Consider the following 19,979-nt stretch of genomic DNA (forward strand, 5'->3'; position numbering starts at 1 on the left):
TCAGGTTTTGGATGGTTTCTGCTTTAATTGTTTTGCATGAGGACAGAATACCCTCCCAGAGCTGTTGCTTAGATGTGAACTGCCTCCCGCCATCATAGACACTCCTTTTTGTAGCGCCGGCGTCCCTGCCCTCTGCTAGGCAGGGACGCTGTTCCCCTCACCTCTCTGCTCCGTGCCCGGCGTCCTCCTCCCGCTCTGCTGGCAGCGCGCGCTCCTTCCCGGCCACTGTGCTTAGGGTGCGCGCGCTCTCCCTCCCTCTTAAAGGGGCCGCGCGCGCCGTCCTAAGGAGTCCCCGGCCAATGGCCGGAGGACTTCACCATATATAAGGCACCTCCTCCAAAATGGAGGTGCCCGAGCAATGTTGTTGCACTGTTCACTACTCTGCTTCAGCCCTCAGGTCCCGTTGCCAGTTACCTGCCAGATACCTGCCAGATTCCTGCCAGCTTGCTGTCTTATTCCTGCCTGATTATCTGCTACCTTCCTGCTTGCCTGAGGTCCGACGGTCTGCCTTCCAACTCCTGTCAGTCTGTCTATGGACCAGCTTGCCTGCTCACCTGGGAGCACACATCTGCTACCTGCCTGCTAGCCTACCTGGAGGCTCCGCCGTCACGTGCTGTGACCACCTGCCTGTCCAGTGACTCCTGCCCGCTCACCTGGGAGCGCTCATCTGCTGCCTGTCTGCTAGCCTACCTGGAGGCTCTGCCGTCACGTGCTGTGACCACCCGCCTGTCCAGAGACTTCTGCCTGCTCACCTGGGAGCGCTCATCTGCCGCCTGTCTGTTGGTCTTCCTGGAGTCTCCGCCGTCACATGCTGTGACCACCCGTTCATCCAGAGACTCTCGCCTGCTCACCTGGGAGCTCACGTCTATCATCAGCCGCCACAGGTCGTACCAACCCTTTACCCAGAGACTGCCCCGGTCACTTGCCGTGACCATCTGCCCGTTCATCCAGAGACTGCCCCGGTCACTTGCCGTGACCATCTGCCCGTTCATTCAGAGACTGCCCCGGTCACTTGCCGTGACCATCTGCCCGTTCATCCAGAGACTGCCCCGGTCACTTGCCGTGACCTCCAGCCCGTTCACTCAGAGACTGTCCCGGTCACCTGCTGTGACTCCCTGCTCGTCTTCCCTGGTCGCCACCCGCTCCCTTACAAGGACAGCCCCCTTGTATAGGTTCCGCCTCCCAGACCCGTTACAGTTTGCTCGGGCCATGGAACCCGGTGGCACCCAAGCTCTCTCGCTTTCGGACCTACGTCATGAACTGTCCCGTCAGAGGTCCCAACAGGAGTCCATCCTGAGTCATCTGCGGAATGTCAACTCTTTCCTGGACACTCTGACTGCTCCACCAGCAACCACCGCTAGTGTCATGACTCGCAGCCCGACAGCGCCGCTGCCCACCAATACCATGGCATCCTGCCCCGGACCCCGGCTTTCTACACCTCCACGCTTCGGAGGCGACCCCGCTCAAGCTAGGGGCTTCATAAACCAGTGCACCCTGCACTTTGAACTATTGTCCCACCAGTTTAACTCCGACCGGGCCAAAATTGCCTTCATCATGTCCCATCTCACCGGGGAGGCCCTGGCCTGGCTAAATCCTCTATGGGAGAGAGGAGACCCCCTGGTGTCCGACTTGCCTGCCTTTCTCACGGCTTTCCGGAAAGTCTTCGACGAACCCGGACGGAAGACCTCATCCGCATCATCTCTGCTGCGCCTCCGTCAGGGAAATCTCACCGTGGGCCAATATGCCATACAGTTCCGTACCCTTGCCTCGGAGCTGGCCTGGGATAACGACGCTCTGGTATCCGTCTTCTGGGAGGGTCTGTCCGGCTGTATTAAAGATGAACTTGCCGGTCGGGACATTCCTACCACTCTCGATGACCTAATAACTCTTGCCACCCGGATTGACCTACGGTTCCAGGAGCGTTCCAAAGAGGTCACCCGTGAGAGGAGGTTTCCACGTCTAGCTCCTACTCTTCAGAAACCCGTCACTCCCTCCGTCTCTCCCCAGGTACACTCTCCTGAGCCTACGCAGGTCGACCAGACCAAGATGGTCAAAACCCGTCAGGACTTACGCCGTGCCGAGGGGAGCTGCTTCTACTGTGGCAGTAAGGAGCACCGGATCCGTACCTGTCCGGAGAGGTCGGGAAACGCCTGTGTCTAGGTTCGCTCAGAGAGGTCGACCTAGACAAGAATAAATCCTCTCCATCTCTGCTGCTGTCAGTCTCAATTATCTGCGGGGAGAATCGTTATTTCGAACTAGCCCAACTTGACTCTGGAGCGGCCGGGAATCTTATTTCACAGGCCCTGGTAGAAAAATACCGCATTCCCACCAAACCTCTGGCTATACCATTATCTGTCGCTGCTGTGGATGGGGGCCTCTTACCACGTCCCATCCAACTCATCACCGAATCCGTAACTCTGCAGGTGGGAATGCTGCATTCTGAGAGCATCTCTTTTCATGTTCTGCCTGGACTCTCTCACGCCCTCTTACTAGGTCTACCTTGGCTCCAGAGACATGCACCCGTGCTTGACTGGCAGACCGGAGAAGTCCTTCGCTGGGGACAGGACTGTCATAAGACTTGTTTGGTTCCTGTTCATCCCGCCCGTCCTTCTCCTACCCCAGCTAATCTACCTGGACTTCCGATTCCTTATTGGTCTTATGCTGATGTCTTTAATAAAAAGGAAGCAGAGACACTACCCCCTCATAGACCATACGACTGCCCTATCGACCTGTTACCTGGTACTACTCCTCCCCGTGGGCGTATTTATCCATTATCCGCTGCTGAGACCCGGTCGATGTCCGAATATATTGAGGAGAATTTGGCCAGGGGATTCATCCGGAAATCTACCTCCCCGGCGGGAGCAGGCTTCTTTTTCGTCAAAAAGAAGGACGGCTCTCTCCGTCCCTGTATAGACTATAGAGGCCTTAACCAGATCACGGTGAAGAATAAGTACCCCCTTCCGCTCATTCCGGAGTTATTTGATTGTCTGAGGGGGGCTAGAATCTTCACCAAACTGGACCTCCGTGGGGCGTACAACCTGGTTCGTATCCGTCAGGGGGATGAATGGAAGACGGCATTCAACACCCGGGACGGCCACTATGAATATCTGGTAATGCCCTTTGGTCTCTGTAACGCTCCTGCCGTCTTTCAAGAGTTGGTCAATGACATCTTCCGGGACCTTCTCTACTCCTGCGTAGTGGTGTACCTGGACGACATCTTGGTCTTCTCTCTGGATCTCCAGACTCACCGGAGGGACGTTCGTCAGGTCCTGCTCAGGCTCAGGCAGAATCACCTCTTCGCTAAATACGAGAAGTGCCTCTTTGAGCAGACCTCGCTTCCGTTTTTGGGCTACATTATTTCTCAGACCGGCCTACGAATGGATCCAGAGAAACTGTCTGCCATCGAGAAATGGCCTCGACCGGAGGGGTTGAAGGCCATTCAGCGATTCCTTGGCTTCGCTAACTACTACCGCCTCTTCATACCACGCTTCTCTTCCCGGACTGCCCCAATTTCCGCGCTCACCCGTAAGGGTACTAATCCCAAAGAGTGGCCGCCCGAAGCAGAGGAGGCCTTTCTTTCCCTAAAACAGGCCTTCTCTTCCGCCCCGGTGCTGCACCGCCCGGACGGCAACAAGCAGTTCTTCCTGGAAGTTGACGCCTCCTCCTCTGGAGCCGGAGCGGTACTTACTCAAAAATCATCTTCCGGGAGAATGGTAACTTGTGGCTTCTTCTCCAAACTCTTCTCCTCTTCTGAGCGCAACTATTCCATAGGAGACCGAGAGTTATTGGCCATCAAGCTGGCGTTGGAGGAGTGGCGTTACCTACTCGAGGGGGCTCTTCACCCGGTAATAATTTACACTGACCACAAGAACTTGGCTTACCTCCAGCATGCCCAGAGACTTAACCCGCGCCAAGCCCGGTGGTCCTTGTTTTTTGCTCGCTTTGATTTTGTTCTTCATTTTCGCCCGGCTGACAAAAACGTCAAAGCAGACGCCTTGTCCCGATCCTTTCTGGTGTCCGATCTCGAGGAAGAACCTAAACATATCATCGATCCCGCCAGAGTAATGCAGGTGGCTCCCGTGAGTCTAAATCGTCTCCCTCCCGGTAAGACGTTTGTTTCAGTACCTGATTGGAAGAAGATCCTACACTGGGGCCATTCGTCTAAACTAGCTGGCCACGCCGGTCAGAAAAAGACCCTCCAGCTTATTGCCCGGCACTACTGGTGGCCTACCCTGCACAAGGACGTAATAGACTTTGTTTCTGCCTGTGTGTCCTGCGCCCGCAACAAAGTCCCGAGACACCTGCCAGCCGGTCGCCTCCTTCCGCTTCCTGTGCCTGCTGCCCCCTGGCAGCATATTGCTATGGACTTCATAACTGATCTCCCCGTCTCCGCCGGTTGTACGGTCATTTGGGTGGTCGCGGATCGCTTTTCCAAGATGGCTCACTTTATTCCCCTGCCAGCCCTCCCGTCTGCACCCGAGCTGGCTAAAGACTTTATCCGCCACATCTTCCGTCTTCATGGCCTGCCCCTCCACATCGTGTCGGATCATGGGGTACAGTTCACCTCACGTTTCTGGAGAGCCACTTGTAAACTGCTAGACGTCACCCTGGACTTCTCTTCCGCTTACCACCCACAGTCCAATGGTCAAGTGGAGCGGATCAATCAGAACCTGACCAGTTACCTCCGGCACTTCGTTAATGCCCATCATTCAGACTGGATGGATCTCCTACCATGGGCCGAGTTCTCTTATAACAATCACGAGAGCGAATCCTCCTCCAAATCCCCGTTTTTTGTAGTCTTCGGTCAGCATCCTCGGATTCCTTTTCCTGTCTCCACCTCTGTGGACAACCCGGCTGCGGAATCTCTCGTTAGCAAATTTTCCTCCATTTGGGAGAGTACCCGATCCGCACTCCTTCAGTCGTCCGAACGGATGAAAAGACACGCTGACAAAAACCGCCTGGATCCTCCACAATTTCGTCCTGGAGATAAAGTCTGGCTCTCATCTAAATATGTCCGACTCAAGATACCTTCTTACAAGTTAGGGCCTCGGTTCATCGGTCCTCTGGAGGTCATCAGTCAGATCAACCCGGTGGCCTATAAATTGAAACTCCCGGCCAACTTACGGATCCCTAACTCCTTCCATGTATCTCTCCTCAAACCTGTGGTACTTAACTCTTCTTCCAAGTCTACAGGTACGCCTCCTGCTCCGGTTTCTGCTGAGGACGAGTTTGAGGTAGAGAACATTCTTGCCACCAAAAGGGTAAGAGGAAAGACCTTTTTTCTAGTAGATTGGAAGGGGTTTGGTCCTGAGGAGAGAACGTGGGAGCTCCGGGAGAACATCCATGCCCCTCTTATCCTAGCTAAATTTCTGTCTGGCCTAAAAAAGGGGGGGCCTAAAGGGGGGGGGGGGGTACTGTAGCGCCGGCATCCCTGCCCTCTGCTAGGCAGGGACGCTGTTCCCCTCACCTCTCTGCTCCGTGCCCGGCGTCCTCCTCCCGCTCTGCTGGCAGCGCGCGCTCCTTCCCGGCCACTGTGCTTAGGGCGCGCGCGTGCGCTCTCCCTCCCTCTTAAAGGGGCCGCGCGCGCCGTCCTAAGGAGTCCCCGGCCAATGGCCGGAGGACTTCACCATATATAAGGCACCTCCTCCAAAATGGAGGTGCCCGAGCAATGTTGTTGCACTGTTCACTACTCTGCTTCAGCCCTCAGGTCCCGTTGCCAGTTACCTGCCAGATTCCTGCCAGCTTGCTGTCTTATTCCTGCCTGATTATCTGCTACCTTCCTGCTTGCCTGAGGTCCGACGGTCTGCCTTCCAACTCCTGTCAGTCTGTCTATGGACCAGCTTGCCTGCTCACCTGGGAGCACACATCTGCTACCTGCCTGCTAGCCTACCTGGAGGCTCCGCCGTCACGTGCTGTGACCACCTGCCTGTCCAGTGACTCCTGCCCGCTCACCTGGGAGCGCTCATCTGCTGCCTGTCTGCTAGCCTACCTGGAGGCTCTGCCGTCACGTGCTGTGACCACCCGCCTGTCCAGAGACTTCTGCCTGCTCACCTGGGAGCGCTCATCTGCCGCCTGTCTGTTGGTCTTCCTGGAGGCTCCGCCGTCACATGCTGTGACCACCCGTTCATCCAGAGACTCTCGCCTGCTCACCTGGGAGCTCACGTCTATCATCAGCCGCCACAGGTCGTACCAACCCTTTACCCAGAGACTGCCCCGGTCACTTGCCGTGACCATCTGCCCGTTCATCCAGAGACTGCCCCGGTCACTTGCCGTGACCATCTGCCCGTTCATTCAGAGACTGCCCCGGTCACTTGCCGTGACCATCTGCCCGTTCATCCAGAGACTGCCCCGGTCACTTGCCGTGACCTCCAGCCCGTTCACTCAGAGACTGTCCCGGTCACCTGCTGTGACTCCCTGCTCGTCTTCCCTGGTCGCCACCCGCTCCCTTACAAGGACAGCCCCCTTGTATAGTAGCTCAGAGGTTCTGCCTCCCAGACCCGTTACACTTTTGATGATGGTCCAGAGGTTCTCAATGGGGTTGAGGTCAGGGGAGCTTGGGTGCCACACCATAAGTTTGTCCCCTTTTATGCCCATAGCAGCCAGAGATGCAGATGTGTTATGTGCAGCATGAGACGGGACATTATCATGCATGAAATGATCTTGATGGTCCAGATGGATGGAGTGGAGGATGGCTGGTTGATGGACACCCCATGCAAACACGGCTACGGCGCTAACAAGGAGGAGGTGGAGTAATGTTTTGGGCTGGAATCATGGGGAGAGAGATTGTCGGCCCTTTTAGGATTCCTGAAGGGGTAAAGATGAACTCCATAATGTATGTTGAGTTTCTCAAACAGCACTTCCTTCCATGGTTCAAGAAAAAGAACCGTGCATTCCGCAGCAAGATCATTTTCATGCATGATAATGCCCCGTCTCATGCTGCACATAACACATCTGCATCTCTGGCTGCTATGGGCATAAAAGGGGACAAACTTATGGTGTGGCACCCATGCTCCCCTGACCTCAACCCCATTGAGAACCTCTGGAGCATCATCAAAAGGAGTGTCTATGATGGTGGGAGGCAGTTCACATCTAAGCAACAGCTCTGGGAGGGTATTCTGTCCTCATGCAAAACAATTAAAGCAGAAACCATCCAAAACCTGACAAATTCAATGGACGAGAGAGTTCAGAAGCTCCTTTCGAAAAAGGGGTCCTATGTGCAAATGTAACATCACCTGGAATAAAGTTTTGAGTTGAAAACTGTTTGATTTCAGTTTGTTATAACCTGCTAATGCTTATAATTTCAAAAATTACCATTTTTTGTTCTTTATTAAAATGAAAATGTTGAAAACTCTGCTGTGCATAATAATTTGGAACATGCATTTTGAGTGCAGTTTGAGTGTTTTATTTTTTAAAAAAATATACTCTTATCATAGGCAGTTTGTACAAAAACCTATCAATTGTACTCTAATAGTTATTTGACTGAAAAATTACAATGACTGCAATTCATATAGGTAATTTGGGAAAATCTGAGAAAATATTATTTGCATAATAATTTGGAACACAGTGTATGTAATAACTGTTGGACACAGTAATGTTTCTGCCTTGAAATGAGGTTTATTGTACTAACAGAAAATGTGCAATCTGCATTCAAACAAAATTTGACAGGTGCATAAGTATGGGCACCTCACCAGAAAAGTGACATTAATATTTAGCAGATCCTCCTTTTGCAAAAATAACATCCTCTAGTCGCTTCCTGTAGCTTTTAATGAGTTCCTGGATCCTGGATGAAGGTATTTTTGACCATTCCTCTTTACAAAACCATTCCAGTTCAGTTAAGTTTGATGATTGCCGAGCATGGACAGCCCTCTTCAAATGATCCCACAGATGTTCAATGATATTCAGGTCTGGGGACTGGGATGGCCATTCCAGAACATTGTAATTGTTCCTCTGCATGAATGCCTGAGTAGATTTGGAGCGGTGTTTTGGATCATTGTCTTGCTGAAAGATCCATCCCCTGCGTAACTTCAACTTTATCACTGATTCTCGAACATTATTGTCAAGAATCTGCTGATACTGAGTGGAATCCATGTGTCCCTCAACTTTAACAAGATTCCCGGTGCCGACATTGGCCACACAGCCCCAAAGCATGATGGAACCTCCACCAAATTTTACTGTGGGTAGCAAGTGTTTTTCTTGGAATGCTGTGTTTTTTTTGCCGCCATGCATAACACCTTTTTGTATGACCAAACAACTCAATCTTGGTTTGATCAGTCCACAGGACCTTCTTCCAGAAAGAAATTGGCTTCTCCAAATGTGCTTTTGCATACCTCAGCCGACTCTGTTTGTGGCGTGCTTGCAGAAACGGCTTCTTTCGCATCACTCTCCCATACAGCTTCTCCTTGTGCAAAGTGCGTTGTATAGTTGACCGATGCACAGTGACACCATCTGCAGTAAGTTGATGCTGCAGCTCTCTGGGGGTGGTCTGAGGATTGTCCTTGACTGATCTCACCATTCTTCTTCTCTGCCTTTCTGATGTTTTTCTTGGCCTGCCACTTCTGGCCTTAACAAGAACTGTCCCTGTGTTCTTCCATTTCCTTACTATGTTCCTCACAGTGGAAACTGACAGGTTAAATCTCTGAGACAGCTTTTTGTATCCTTCCCCTGAACAACTATGTTGAATAATCTTTGTTTTCAGATCATTTGACAGTTGTTTTGAGGAGCCCATGATGCCACTCTTCAGAGGAGATTCAAACAGGAGAACAACTTGCAAGTGGCCACTTTAAGTAGCTTTTCTCATGATTGCATACACCTGGCTATGAAGTTCAAAGCTCAATGAGGTTACAAAACCGAAAAAAGTGCTTTAGTAAGTCAGTAAAAAGTAGGTAGGAGTATTTAAAACAAGGAAATGATAAGGGTGCCCATACTTATGCACCTGTCAAATTTTGTTTGAATGCAGATTGCACATTTTCTGTTAGTACAATAAACCTCATTTCAAGGCAGAAACATTACTGTGTCCAACAGTTATTACATATATCAAACTGAAATAGCTGTTGCAAAAACACCAATTTTTATAAAACATTAAGCTTAAGATTAATAGGGGTGCCCAAACTTTTTCGTATATCTGTATTTAAAGTGGGAGATGCCCTCAAACAGAAAAGTCTTTCTAACCACTTTTCACTTGGAAATCAATCTTGGGCATTTCATCCCAGAGAGCTGTGCCTTCTTCATTAAAAGGAAGTTGTTCTTTCTACTTTCCTTGGAACAAGTAGTTTTCACTCCTCAATTGTTGTGTATGGTGAAGACTAGTGTTGAGCGAGCATGCTTGACACTGCTCGGTACTCGCCCGAGCATCTCACTACTCGGGATGTTTGGCGAGCACCGAGCATTTCCGGGTTACTCGGGCGGGAGCTCGGGTCTCCGCCTTGCACGTTTGGCACTCTTTACAGAGCCAATGAACATGCAGGGATTGCCAGCCAGTCACTGTAATGCCGCAGCCATGTTGTTTGTGGGCATTACAGTGATTGGCTGGCCGCACAGCGTCACCTCGAGTATTTAAAACCGGGCGCCGCCATCTTGAACACAGTCTCTCCGGATCAGACAGTGTAGGGTCAGTGCTGCAGAGCTAGAGAGAGATTTATACTGTGAAATAGTTAGTGTAGGGTCACTAAAGCCTGCCAAATCAAACCAACAGTCCTTCTCAGGACTAATATCCATCCCAGATATCAGGCAGGCAGGCTGTATAGGAGACGCAGCGGTTATACCAACAAACACTGCATTACAGTCCTGTGTGCAGCTCCTGCTGGTCAAATTGCTAGACTTATCCCCAGGTTTCAGGGGCCAGGAAAAATCCTTTTTTTTTTTCATCTAAATCCTGTTTTGTTTTTTTTCCTCAGTCAGACTGTACAAATACTTGTCTTATTAACCTTTTGGTATCCCCCCCCAAAAAAATAAAAAAATTTGAGTGTGTCGCTGACTGTTCAGACACAAATATATCTATTTTAACAAGTCTGGTATACACCAGAAAGTTATAACTGTGGTTTTGCAGTTCCACGGTTCAAATCTCTGTATTATCCATTTTTTGTCTTTTTTCCATAAAAAAAAAACATTTTCAGTGTCTCGCTGACTGTTCAGACACCAATATATCTGTTTAAAAGAGTCTGGTGTAGGCCAGAGAAATAGAACTGTGTTTTTCCTCTTCCACGGTTCTAATCTCCTTTTTATTACCCTTTTGCCATTGATAGTGCGAGTGTAAGCTATTTTACTTCATTTACAATGGCCAAGGTGCGTGGCAAGGGACATGGAACTGGTGCGTGCAGAGGACGGGGCCGTGGCCAAGGTGAAAATGTGCTACAACCAACAGCCACATCTTCTCGCTCCCAGTTCTTGACCGAATTACTAGGGAAGCACACAACAACAAGACCACTATTGCAAACTGATCAGTGTGAACAGGTTATTAATTGGTTAGCAGATAATACTTCCAGTCACCTCAGCACCACCACCTCCGGTCTGTCTTCCACACGGTCAAGTGTTAGTAGCCGTGAGTCTCGACCGCATACTCCTCCTCACCTTGATGCTCCTTCCTCCCATCATGCCGAGTGTCGTCAGACAGCAACTGATCCCACAGTTGGACACTCTGAAGAGCTGTTCACTAGTCCATTTCCATATTTGGGCCCCACGCCTGCTCCACTTGAAGTGGTGGAAGAGGAGATCCCATGTAGCTATGGCCAAATATTTGAACAGCCACGGCCACAGGAAGGCGACGCTGGCAATTTGTCACAAGAGGTGGACGATGACGAGACACAATTGCCACGAAGTGAGGAGGAGGACCGTGGTGCGGAAGTGGAAGAGGAGGTGGATGATCTAGTAACTGACCCAACGTGGCAGGAGGACACGCAGAGCGAGGCCAGCAGCACACAGGGGGAGGGAGGCAGAGTACCCCAACAGGCAGGAAGAAGCAGTGTGGTGGCAGCAGACAGAAGGCGGGCAACCGTTCCCCGTAACACCAACACGAGGGACGTTGCCAGTACAACCGGTAGGTCTTCCAGAGTCTGCAATTTTTTTAAAGACTCTGCTGATAACCCCAAAAAGACCATTTATACCACCTGCCATGGCGGCCAGCATCAACAGGGGTGACAAAACTACCAGCCTGACCACCACCTGATGATCAGGCACATGTCAGCAAAGCACCCGACTTTGTGGGGCGAACCCTAGGGTCCATGACAAGTGTCAGCGGGTGTCACCACTGCTTCTTCCGCTGTTGTGCGTGTAAGAGAACCCCCTGTTGTGCGTGCAAGGCAATCCCCTATCCAAACTGCATGCAAAGATGCCCCCTCCTCTCAGTCTTCACTTGTTATGGCAGTTTCTCAAGAAACAGCATCCACGTCCACGTCCCACTGCAGCGTTCAATTGTCCATATCCCAGACCTTTGAACGAAAGCGCAAATTCGCAGCCAACGCCCCACAGGCAACAGTCGTAAATTCGCACATTTCACGACTGCTTGCGTTGGAAATGCTGCCTTTTAGGCTGGTGGAGACGGAATCCTTCCGCAACCTAATGGCGGAGGCGATCCCTCGGTACTCGGTCCCCAGCTGACACTATTTTGCCCCGTGTGCCATCCCCGCACTACACAAGCACGTGTCCCAAAACATCTGCCGTGCCCTCAACAACGCAGTTACTGGGAGAGTCCACCTGACCATGGACACGTGGACAAGTGCTTGTGGCCAGGGACGGTACATCTCCCTGACGGCACACTGGGTAAACATAGTGGAAGCCGGGACCCAGCCTGACCTTGGGACGGAAGACATCCTCCCCACACCGAGGATTGCGGGCCCTATGTCAGTCAGAATTGCCCCCACAGTGTACAGCTCCTGCGCATCATCCTCCTCCTCCTCCTCATGTTCAGCCTCCATCTCAGATATCACCACATCAGTTACAAGCTGGAAGCACTGCAGTACTGCCTCAGCCAAGCGGCAACAAGCTGTGCTGAAACTCATAAGCTTAGGTGATAATGTTTGTGAGTTGTGGACAGCTGTGAAAGAGCAGGCAGATCTGTGGCTGAGACCGCTGAACCTACATCCCGGCATGGTCTTGTGTGACAATGGCCGTAACCTGGTGGCGGCTCTGAGGTGAGGCGAGATCACACACGTACCATGCCTGGCTCATGTGCTTAACCTCGTGGTTCAGCAGTTTCTTAAATCGTACCCCAAGTTGCCAGATCTGCTCATCAAAGTACGCCGCCTGTCAGCTCATTTTCGGAAGTCGGCTACAGCTTCCGCCGCCCTTGCTGTGTTGCAGCAGCGTTTGCAGCTTCCGGCACACCGACTGGTGTGTGATGTCCCCACACGTTGGAACTCTACCCTCCACATGTTGCAAAGGATTTGTGAGCAGAAGAGAGCAGTTGTGGAGTACCAGCTGCAACAAGGCCGTCGATATTCTGGTCAGACTCCACACATAAGACCTCAGGAGTGGACCTGGATGTCTGACATATGTACCATCCTGACAAACTTTGAGGAGTCCACCAAGATGGTGAGTGGCGATGACGCCGACATTAGCGTCAGCATCCCACTGGTCTGTCCTTTGCAATGCTCTCTGCAGAGAATGAAAGAGGAGGCATTGCAGCCAGAGTATGATGAGATGGATCAAGAAGCCGTAGCGGGCGATTACACACAGCCCAGCCGCATCTCATCCCAACGTGCATTGGGGGACAATGAGGAGGAGGAAGAACAGGAGCTGGTATCATGCGCTGTAGACGGTAGTACCTGTACAACTGTCATACCGTCGGTTCAGCCTGGGTGGCCTGAGGACAGGGGGGAAGAGGAGGCGGCGGGAGCATGGTCAGTCGTCATCTTGGTGAGGACACGGAAGTCTTGCCCGTTACCAGTCTGGCACGCATGGCTGACTTTGTTACGCTGCCTTAACCGTGACCCTTGCGTTGTCAAAATGTTGGGTGACAGTCATTACTGGTTGGTGACACTTTTAGACCCCCGCTACAAGGAGAACTTTCACTCTCTTATTCCTGAGGTGGATAGGTCTACAAAAATGGGGCAGTACCAGAAAGCCCTTGCTGCGGAACTGTTAAAAAAAAATTCCCATCTGAACACGCTAGCGGCAGAGGTCACAGTTCATTGACCAATCAAGGCGTACAGACGAGAGAGACGCAACTCCAATCCAGCAGAGACAGGGGAACACTGTCAATGTTCTGGGACAGTTTTCTGAGAGCTGCCCAGCTTACAGGCCCTGAGGCGCGGGGTACTCTCACAAGAAGTGGAAAGTTTCAAAAGATGGTGAGGGAGTACCTTGCCGACCGTACCAGCGTCCTCCGATATTCCTCTGTGCCTTTTAATTATTGGGTATCCAAGCTGGACACTTGGAATGAACTCGCTCTGTACGCCTTGGAGGTGCTGGCCTGCCCTGCCGCTAGCGTGTTATCGGAGCGTGTTTTTTGTGCCGCTGGGCTAATTATAACTGATAAGCGCACTCGCCTGTCAACTGACAATGCTGACAAGCTGACCCTTATCAAAATGAACAAGAGCTGGATTGGGCCAGACTTCTCATCACCACCAAATGACAGCAGAGTAACAAAGTCAAATCCACTGTGTTGTTTCGGGAGGTGTATTCCCATGCACCACTTCACATGCACACATTGGTATACGGTTCCTCATTTCAGCTGTTTTTTTGCTCTTCTCCTTATCCTCATCCTCCACCACCACTATACCACCAGGGTGACCGTGGTCCGCATTGCCAGCATTTCAAGTTCCTCCGTCATAATTTTTGGCAGCTTTTGCTTGGAAGGCCTAGGCAAAGACTATGGGAGACCCACTCCCCAATAATGGAAATAATGTTTTTAATATGCTGTACTGCATGGCTCTTGTAAGGGGCATTAAAATAGTCTTGTTAAGCTACTGTGACCTCCACGTCTCTTCCAAGGGGCATTGATATTGCATTTTTATTCCACTGCGACCTCCACCACTCTTCCAAGGGGCATTGATATTGTCTTTTTATTCCACTGCGACCTCCACCACTCTTCCAAGGGGCATTGATATTGTCTTTTTATTCCACTGCGACCTCCACCACTCTTCCAAGGGGCATTGATATTGTCTTTTTATTCCACTGCAACCTCCACCACTCTTCCAAGGGGCATTGATATTATCTTTTTATTCCACTTGGACCTCCACGTCTCTTCTTAGGGGCATTAAAACCATCTTGTTAAGCTACTGTGACCTCCACGTCTCTTCCACGGGGCATTGATATTGTCTTTTTATTCCACTGCGACTTCCACCACTCTTCCAAGGGGCATTGATATCTTTTTATTCCACTGGGACCTCCACATCTCTTCCAAGGGGCATTAAAACGGTCTTGTTAAGCTACTGTGACCTCCACGTCTCTTCCACGGGGCACTGATATTGTCTTTTTATTCCACTGCGACCTCCACCACTCTTCCAAGGGGCATTGATATTGTCTTTTTATTCCACTGCGACCTCCACCACTCTTCCAAGGGGCACTCATATTGTCTTTTTATTCCACTGCGACCTCCACCACTCTTCCAAGGGGCATTGATATTGTCTTTTTATTCCACTGCGACCTCCACCACTCTTCCAACGGGCATTGATATTGTCTTTTTATTCCACTGCGACCTCCACCACTCTTCCAAGGGGCATTGATATTGTCTTTTTATTCCACTGCGACCTCCACCACTCTTCCAAGGGGCATTGATATTGTCTTTTTATTCCACTGCGACCTCCACCACTTTTCCAAGGGGCATTGATATTATCTTTTTATTCCACTTGGACCTCCACGTCTCTTCTTAGGGGCATTAAAACCATCTTGTTAAGCTACTGTGACCTCCACGTCTCTTCCACGGGGCATTGATATTGTCTTTTTATTCCACTGCGACTTCCACCACTCTTCCAAGGGGCATTGATATCTTTTTATTCCACTGGGACCTCCACGTCTCTTCCAAGGGGCATTAAAACGGTCTTGTTAAGCTACTGTGACCTCCACGTCTCTTCCACGGGGCACTGATATTGTCTTTTTATTCCACTGCGACCTCCACCACTCTTCCAAGGGGCATTGATATTGTCTTTTTATTCCACTGCGACCTCCACCACTCTTCCAAGGGGCACTGATATTGTCTTTTTATTCCACTGGGACCTCCACCACTCTTCCAAGGGGCATTGATATTGTCTTTTTATTCCACTGCGATCTCCACCACTCTTCCAAGGGGCATTGATATTGTCTTTTTATTCCACTGCGATCTCCACCACTCTTCCAAGGGGCATTGATATTGTCTTTTTATTCCACTGCGACCTCCACCATTCTTCCAAGGGGCATTGATATTGTCTTTTTATTCCACTGCGACCTCCACCACTCTTCCAAGGGGCATTGATATTGTCTTTTTATTCCACTGCGACCTCCACCACTCTTCCAAGGGGCATTGATATTGTCTTTTTATTCCACTGCGACCTCCACCACTCTTCCAAGGGGCATTGATATTGTCTTTTTATTCCACTGCGACCTCCACCACTCTTCCAAGGGGCATTGATATTATCTTTTTATTCCACTGCGACCTCCACCACTCTTCCAAGGGGCATTGATATTATCTTTTTATTCCACTGGGACCTCCACGTCTCTTCCAAGGGGCATTGATATTGTCTTTTTATTCCACTGGGACCTCCACCACTCTTCCAAGGGGCATTGATATTCTTTTTATTCCACTGCGACCTCCACCACTCTTCCAAGGGGCATTGATATTCTCTTTTTATTCCACTGCGACCTCCACCACTCTTCCAAGGGGCATTGATATTGTCTTTTTATTCCACTGGGACCTCCACGCCTCTTCCAATCGGCATTAAAACTGTCTTGTTAAACCACTCTGAACTCCACGTCTCTTCCAAGGGGCATTAAAACCGTCTTGTTAAGCTACTGTGACCTCCACGTCTCTTCCAAGGGGCATTGAAATGTTGTTTTTAATTACCTCTAACCTCCACGACTCTTCCAATGGGCATTGCATTTCCTCCTAATTTTAGTCAGCTTTTTCTTTTCAATGCATAGGCGAACACTAAGGGAGACCCACTCCTCAATAATGGGTAGAAGGTTTTTAGCATGCTGTAAGCCATGTCTGTTTCAAGGGGCATTGCAGTTCCTCATAATTTTTGGAAAGCCTTCCATTCACTGCTTAGGCCAACAGTGTACAGGAGACCCATTTGCTATAAATGGGAAAAAAACAGTCTAGTTAAGGCCCTCTGACCTCCATGTCACTTCCAAGGGGCATTGGAGTGCTTCGATATTTTTGGCAGGCATTGCACTCACTGTATGCCCTATAACGGTGTAGCCGAACCGCTCCTTTTGGTACAGAAACATATCCTACAAGACGTGTGGTTGACTGGCCTGATATTGATGTGAATGGTCCCTGTTCCTCCTGCTCTTTCTCCTTTGCCACCACCTCATCCATCATTTATCACCTGTAGATTTGTTTTAACAGGAGTCATAGAACTGGGAAAGTAGCAGGGAAACATCCAGCAATCCTCGGAGGTAGGATATGCGCCAAAACGTTGACCACCTCAGGCCTAGCCACTACTACATACATGCGCTTGCATTCCAAGGAACAGAAAGCTAAGGAGATGGATGGCCTCATGATCATGAATAATTTACTCTTTGCGTAGGAGGCCGACCAATGCTGCTGTCTACCTTCTGAACTTTGTGTTGAAGCATCATTGACCCAGGACCCGCAATCCTCTATGTCTGGAGGACGTGTTGCATCCCAGTGTCCAACTGTGTCCCGGCTTCCACAATATTAACCCAGTGTGAAGGAGTCAGTGAGATGGACCATCCCTGGCCACATTCACTTGTCCACGTGTTTGTGGTTAGGCTGTCCTTCCCACTAAATGCACTGGGGAGGGCACAGGTAATGTTTTGGTATGCGCGCTTGTGTATAAGGCGCACCTGGACAAGTAGGGGCGGCTGGGGACCGTTTATGGACACCCGGCCGCCCCCAGGCGGCTGGGGACCGTGTGTGGGCACCGGGCCGCGGGGCAGCTGGGGACCGAGTATGGACACCCAGCCGTCCCCTGGCGGCTGGGGACCGAGTGTGGACACCCAGGCGGCTGGGGACGGAGTATGGATACCAGGCCCCCGACGCAGCCATGACGTGGTGGCCAGATTCCGCCTCCACATGCCTAAAAGGCCCAATTTCAAGTGCAAGCAAGCAAGCAGTATGGTATTGCAGCCTGGGGGTGGGTGGGTGGCAGGCTGCATATTTGCGCTTGCATTGCAAGGAATGGTGGAGGTACAATTGAACACTGCCCTGGGACAAGGACTTGCACGGGGATAGTTGCAAGTCTGCATCTTCTGATGCGGCAAGGATCACTTCTGATGGGCACACTTTTAGGCAGTGACCTGGGTGTCAGAGATGCTTCAAGGGGTCTTCCCCATGCTGTTCTCATGTCTTTTCAGCACTGTATGCATGTGTCACACAGCACATAGCCACATAAGGTTGTAAAATGTTAAAATGACATTTCCCGGTGAATGCATTTGTCACGGTTGAAAGCAATACAAAAGTGCAAAAACGCATAAAAAATGCTACTTGTGAACATAGGCCAAGGTGTGGAGGAGTATTTTTGTTTTTGGTTATTTATTTTACCTTATACACAAGTCTTTACCCTGGAAAGGAAGTTCCTTAACATATTTCACAGGAAAACAGTTTCACTTTCGTTTTTGAACGTTTTATTGTGAGCCCGTAAAAGTGGCTTAATACCTCTGACCACGTTGTTGACAGCAGTGACCTGGGGGGTCAGAAATGCTTCCTGAGGCAATTCCCATGTAATTTGAGCACTGTCACTATCGTTTTGGGCACTTTTTAAGCTTTATACAGTCTGCCGGGGGTGCCGCCGCAAAAATGCTAAACAAAAATAGACTAACATTGGGCTTGTTGCTCGGCCCGAGCTTCGAGCACCCGAGCATTTTAGTGCTCGCTCAACACTAGTGAAGACCTTTCTTTTATGTGATCTAAGCCCACCAAACATTTTGTCCTGAATGGTTTGAGGTTTCATCTTTTCCTCTTCATAGTATTGCAGAAAGTACCACACAGCATCTCAAGATCTTCTGAAGTCTTTTTTTTTTTTTCCTCTCCCACTAGCATGTTAACAATCTTTTTCCTCCTCAGAGGTAGGTTTAAATGAAAAGACAGATTCTGAGTCAAAGTCTGAAATTTCCTGGGTTCTGGACCTTTAGGAATAAGGACAAGAGCCCAGATTTGGACAACTGTAATTTGATAACTGCTATAAGTTTGTTAGAGATAGACTGTTGCTCGTACTGTCCCACTTTATTGTACAGGTTCTACAAAGGGTCTTGTCAAATGTTTTTTTTTTTTTTAAACTTTAGGGTTTGATTTCTGCAGAGAAACCTTCGCCCTGTGCACTAACATACAACACTAAACCATGGCTGCACTACTCTAATCAATAGTAACCAGGTAGCAAGTGCCCCCAAATCAAATGCAGCCATGGGGCAGATACTTAACGGGCTGGGAAAGGCAGATTGCTCTACAGATTCAGAGCGAGGTAATGAGTGATCTAAGGCTTCCACACTAGACATCAGCCTCAGCTCGTAACCATCTCCTACCTTATATCCTGGGCTTGAAGATAATGAGTCCACTCCTCAGTTAAACAGTTTCTCCTGGCTCCAATTTGAATTTCACACCGTTGCCTTCAAGGATTACACCCTGAAAGGCACAGGACTGATGGAGCCAGACACGTGAATGTGAACACTCCAGTACTAGACACACTGGGTGACAAAACCAAGTGGGGCCGACTTCTAAACACATTACACTGTTCTGCTCTAACTTATAGCCCCCATTGAGCACAGAGAAGCAAATACCAGTGAGCTTGAATCCGCCAACTGGTGCACTCCCATACTAAAGGGAGGTATTGCACCCTGATCAAAGTATCCAAGCAATTGAGACTAGCAGTCTTTTTTTTTTTTTTTTCCTTCAATTCACACACTATCACTATGCCCCTGATAAAATCTTAAAATACCTCTGGGCTCAGTGTTTTAACTTATTTTTTATTGCCGAGTTCAGCGGTAAATTAGGCTCATAAATTAGCACTAGTTACTTAGGAAATTCAGCCTCTTGCCTACATAGAGATGACAGAGTCTCAAGACCTAGCAGTTCTTGCTTTCCCTATACCCAGCGATCGTCACAGAGCTGTCAATGCTTACTTTACTATATGCACAGCACTGTCTGTTCAACTATCAAAGAGGCAGAGATAGTAATAACCCACGTCTCCCTTCCATATGAGGAGTTCAGCTGTATCCGACAGCTCGCTCCTGCACAATCAGCTTTCTCTGCATTGATGTTTTAGAACGTCAGAGCAAAGTGTGGACTATACTATGCTAATATCTATAATTTGAAGTACATTTTCTATACTATAGTCCAGAACATGGTCTGTATTTATTAGGATTTCAGTATTGCACTCTTCCATTGGTTATAGAACGAGTTTAGTCATACATAGTGTTGCTGCCTTTTGGATAACCTATGTCTGTTCTATGCCAAAAAAAAAAAAAAAAATTGTTTATATTGTCCATAAACCAAAATCTATTGTTCAATGGTGAGCACAGCTAGGCAATGACCACCACTTTCATTACCTGGCAAGCAGGCACAGATATATTTTCTAGTGATGAGCGAACATGCTCGGATGAGTTGGGTTATCCGCAAGCGCAGATGCTAACAGTGCATCTGCGGCGTGCTGAAAAAATATGTACGTGTCGCAGCGGCTGCATTAGGCAATCCCCGCATGTGGTGCAGCTGTCCAACAGCCATGAAACAGGCAGCCGCAGCGACATGTATGTAATTTTTCAAGCACGCCAAAGACACTGTTAGCACCTGAGCATGCTCCGATAACTTAGCCGAGCACGTTTGCGCCTCACTAATATTTGTTATTCTAAACCAGCTTTGATATGGTTTCAAGGTGTGTATGCTCTTACAA

Source organism: Phyllobates terribilis, unplaced genomic scaffold (assembly GCF_046119375.1).
Source record: "Phyllobates terribilis strain yellow unplaced genomic scaffold, ASM4611937v1 Scaffold_1__5_contigs__length_1240528914, whole genome shotgun sequence".
NCBI classification, from domain to species: domain Eukaryota; kingdom Metazoa; phylum Chordata; class Amphibia; order Anura; family Dendrobatidae; genus Phyllobates; species Phyllobates terribilis.